We start from the raw sequence: 5,169 nt of genomic DNA on the forward strand, positions 1-5,169 counted from the left end.
AAAAGAAGCTGCAGGAACCAGGAATGAAAGGCAGCTGTTTCACTTCGTAATACTTTCAGACATTTCTTCTCATGTTACTTATAGGTTAATCAGTTTTGTTTTTAAATACACCGGACGACATAGCGAATATTTGTGGACGTGGTCTCTCACGTGAAGAAGAAGCTTCTTTTACTAAGTTTGCATTAAGGCGAAATTGTATTTTGGACTAAGAGGAATATTTCATGCGGTTTATCTGCACGAAGCCTAATTTCTTGAATGCAGATTCGAGCCGTCGAGTGCATTAGCGTAAAGGCGTTCAGTAAAGGCTCTGTATTCTCTTGAAATAATCGTTTAATAAAGTTTGGCGCATGCAGGTAGCCTGAATATTTCTTGTCAAGCAGCCGCAAGCACTGTCTTCTCGTAATAATCAATCTATAATAGACTGACTCGAATATCGAATGATCTCCTAGGTAATATTTAAACGCAAACTTTTGAACGCATCTGATTTGCAGTGCGTAAAAACTAAAACCCACCTTCTTTCCTCCTTGAAAGAAACTATGTTATCTTAAACTATCCCGTGTGTCTTTAGACTTTTGTGTCTAAAGATTTCGAATGGGGTCACGTTATTTTGCCTATAACTTAAAATGTTTTCCTAATACCACGGAACTAGTCAAAGCTCTTTTTTCAGAAGCTAACAAATGCCTGTCTTGAAAGGATCGAAAGTAACAAAGAGTAAAAATCCTCTCTGAAATTTCCGGGCGCGCAGTTCAGCGCCCTTTAATCCACTTGGCGTTTTCAACAACTAAATCTCTCTTCATTCTCTTTTTTCGTTCTTGTTTACTTCACTTTGCTCGCAACGTGCACCAGCCTTACCTGAATTTTTTTTTCCTTTGTTAACTTTCCCCACTGGATTCCTTTTACAATCGCCTCGCATGGGTGTTAGCGTAAAAAAGAAATAATGGAAGCCAATGGCTTCCCTGTGAACCAGGATGAAAAGTTCTACAACCCGGCATCCCACCCACCTATTCTCTCAGAATTACACGAATCCAGATTTGCTGCCTTCACAAGCAACAACTTGGCCTCCACTGCACCGTTCCTGGCGGTTCCGACACCGGTGCTGAATGGAAGACCGGAAATCTCGACCACTCCTAAAGGCCGATTCACACGACGGTCCGTTCGCCCGCGGCCCGCGTACTACGTGTTCATGCGTCAGCACATTGAGAAGCGCGCTGTCGGCTCACGGCTTGGTCAGTGCGCCTCTCTATGTGCTGACGCATCAACACGTGATCCACGGGCCGCGAGCGAATAAACAGTCATGTGAATCGGCCTTAAACGTCAAGTTAAAGTGGCGCTGTCTATGCGCAACTCGCTTTATCAAATGGCGCCCCTCGTCTCTATAATGCGGACGACACTGGTCACCACAAGGCATTTTAACCTGCCCCGGGTGAAGACATTATTCTTAGCTTCAGTTTACTTTTGGACCTGAACGTTGCATTCCAAACCTAAAAAAAAATGACAGTGGCTTAGCTCAGCTATGCCAGGTTATACGTAGCGAGAGGTACGGTATAGCCCTGGTTACGTCTAGTTGGTTAGCTTATCTTCATGGCTGCGTGTTAGACATTAAGACCAGACATGTGGTGAAGGCGGCAGGTGCTATTCAGATTTATTGACTGCAAGAGGGGTGCGGCACCTGCTCCGTGGTCGGCGCGCGGCGCGCCAGCTGCGCGGCTCTGACGTCACTCGGCTCCTCGCGCATGCGCACAAGTGGCGATCGATAGCCACAGCGAAACGGTGAGACTGCGGGTAATGTAACTCTCGGTACAAAATAACTTCAAGCACCCCGTAATAACGCTACAGTTTTTACGCCATTGAGCTCTTCCAGGACCTTTACCCTTCTAAACTTGTGGACTAGGCCTTTTTTTTTCATTGCTATAATCTAGAAAGCTATAACTGATTCCTTTAGCTCCTATTCCTATAAGTGCCTTTAGCACCACTGCATGAAGTTTAATTCTGAACTCTGCCATTCGGATAGACCCAATGATCTTGGCTGCATATGTAGGATCTACCTAGTTTCTTTCAAATTCCACCTTTCCTTACTTATTAGAATTGGCGGTACACGTTTACGTAGCGCCTTGTACGTATTCACTCCTCAAGGCGGGCTCTGCAACTTGTTCTCCTGTTCTTTCACAGAAAAGCAGGGAACATGGAAGGGGAACATATAAAGGGAAGATTTTGTGTTCAGCAATATACAATGGCTGAAAAACACAAAAACCTTATAAAGAAAGGCGTTGCCTTATAAGAGGGATAGCCGCAATAAAAAAACGAAAAGAAATAATGATGCGCATATCTCCCACACTTAACATACAAGCAGAAAATATATTTTGGTGTCCGCCTACGTGACGAAGAGTCGCAAAGATTCATGCAGCCGACGTTGGGGAAAATAAGTTCTTCAACATGAGCCTGACTACGCCCACTGCAAGACAAAGGCCTGTCCCATATCTCCCTAATTAACACTGTCCTGTGTGAGCTGTGGCCTCGCTAGCCCCGCAAACTTAATGTGATCCTTACACCTAAATCTCTCCTTGCCCCATGCTAGGCTCGCCTTCTCTTGGAATCCACTCCGTTACCCTTAAGGACCATCTGTTATCTTGCCTACGCATTACATGCGCTGCCCAAGCCCATTCCTTCCTCTTCATTTCGACTAGGATGTCATTGAGCCGTCTTTGTTCTGTGACCCACTCTGACCTGTTCCAATCTCTTAACGTTACACCTATCATTTTCCTTTCCATAGTTACTGTCCTTTTTTTTTAGTGGCAAAACCACGATAGCAGTAGAGTGAGCGGCAGTTTGTTCAGGCCTAGTTGTTGCGAGATTCTCTTAAAGGAACAAACCAGTGCAGCACACGGATTGGGAATCGCTAGAGGTGGGTGCCTTTCTTGATCGTGAGGAAGAGTTTTATGTGTTTATTTTGTTGAGAAACAGAAATTGCCAGCAATATAAATGGAACTCAATTCGCTCCTACGCTCTTTCTGTCTTCTAGGTCTCAACTATAGAGCACTGACTGGTTCGATCAACGCGACTAATGTGTGGGTCTTCATTTTTTGATTTCACTGGGAAGCTGGTTTGGAGACAGCAGCTTCCGGCTTATTCAGGTTATTCTCGCCAGTTCTAGCGCGGCTAACGTAATAAAAGCCGTTATTTCCGGGCCTGCAGCATCAGTACAGGGCGAATACCTCGTTCTCTCAAGCAAAAAGAGGAAGAGAATATTTTTTCTTGCGCATCAGCTTTAGGAAAACACATTTAAAGTGAAGCAGCAAAATATATGCAGTGAGTGATTTTGTGATGGACTTAGAGAAGTTGAAACATCCGCGCTGTGTGTAGAAATTGAATTCACCTCTAGCGCTGCTAATGTCAGCGCCACCTGCAAAAGTAAAATATTTAAATACATACTTTTCGAGCGTGTAGCCCTATTTCTGTTAACTCTGACGCTGAATTTCGCAGCAGTTGGCTGAACAGTTCTCTTGCTTTCATCTGTCTGCATGCTTTGGTCAGCGGGTCCATTAGCTGGGAAAAACGGTTTATAAAGCAAGTTTAGCTTAAAATCACGCAGCAGTGCACTTAGTATCAAAATATCTTTCGTGACAGCGAGGAACATCGGAGATATTTATCAAGCAGCAGGCAGCTGAGCCATGCAAGGAAATTAACTTCGAAGGGTGGTCAGAATGGCCCTACGTATACCCAATTATTTAGGAAGCAGCCAGCGCAGTAAGTACTCTGATCTCCGTTTGTCCCTAGGCTTCTGGAGCTGATGTATGTGCTAGAAACACTGCAAAAGACAGCTTTGATTCGCATTGTACGCGGGATCCGACGAGCAAATGGCGATAGTAATTGGACCAGACGTGAGCATTGAAGCTCTAAGCGAAATTTTTACTTATGTCATCTGAACGAGTGAACACAACGCCGAGCTGCAGTTTAATTTTTATGGAGGATTAACCTTTCACATCATACTGATAACAGCGCTGGAGAACTCCACGCACACCTTCATCACGATTGGAACATTAAAGTCTGCTACGATAATACTGATATAAATGGCACGGCAACTGCCCTTAACTCAGTCATTACTCGTCGCATCCTTCGCGCCTAATCGCCTACTCCAGAAGACGGGGAGTCCTATATTAAGGCGAAAGCCTTTAATGGCTCATTCTCCCGTCCGTCCGTCCGGCGTTGCATCCAGCGCCTGGGGTGACTCATCGACGAGCGCAGCTGCCAATCTTCGTCGACAGGTGGAGCTGTCGGCGCGGCGGAGTCGAGCGCTGCTCCGTCGTCAGTCGGTGTGCGGCAGCTAGTGGAGGAGGATGGCTCCCAAGCGGTGAAGCCGTAAAGACATAGGCAGTCATTGGGAGTGGAAGTAGCGCGACAAAGGCTTTCGCCCAGCGCACTTTAGGCTGCCTCAGTTCCCCCATAGTTTTTTCTCTCTTCCTAGGTTCAAGGACGTCTCGCTTCTGACGGCAAGAAAGCCCGTCACGTCTCATCGGCCGATGCCCTTAGCGTAGTCGTCTTACCAAGCCCACCCGCATAGCTTGAGATCCCCATCCTCCATATGAAGCACCCATCCAAAGCATATACTATAAGGAAAGGAAGAGAAAAAATATAAAAAAGAGACTAGAAGGCTTGCGCCAGAAGTCGTTGAGTCGTCGTTGGCCGTGCCTTGCAGCTGTGGCCGAAGTAGCTCGTATAAAGGTTTTAAGCCCTCTACCACGAGTCATGGATCAAAGATGCGGGTCACTTCGAGAGGAAATCTCGGTTGAGGCCGAAACAGTGGCGCAGTGGCCTGTACGACGTCTGGCGACACTACGGTTCATCACATATATTCGCTATCCTTTCATATTTTTGTCCTTGATTGCAAAGATAGCGTACCTAGAGCCATGAACACCAAGCAGTTCCGCAAGGGTATGAAGCTAAGAAACTAAAACAAAAAATGAGAGGGTACCTTGAGGGCCTGCAGTTTTTTAGGGGAATTGCGTGTTCCCCGATGCAGGCAAGCGTTACGAATCTCGCTTAAACTTTCTCATCCCCGTTACCCCGTGCTGCAAGCCCGCTGTTAATAATACGTTCGCTTCTTTAAAAAAACAACAAAACAAGTTCGAGTAGTAAGTATTTCTCGTCAAAACACGGGTGGCTGTTTTATTC

Source organism: Amblyomma mixtum, unplaced genomic scaffold (assembly GCF_055824585.1).
Source record: "Amblyomma mixtum isolate Tamu unplaced genomic scaffold, ASM5582458v1 scaffold_34, whole genome shotgun sequence".
NCBI classification, from domain to species: Eukaryota; Metazoa; Arthropoda; class Arachnida; order Ixodida; family Ixodidae; genus Amblyomma; species Amblyomma mixtum.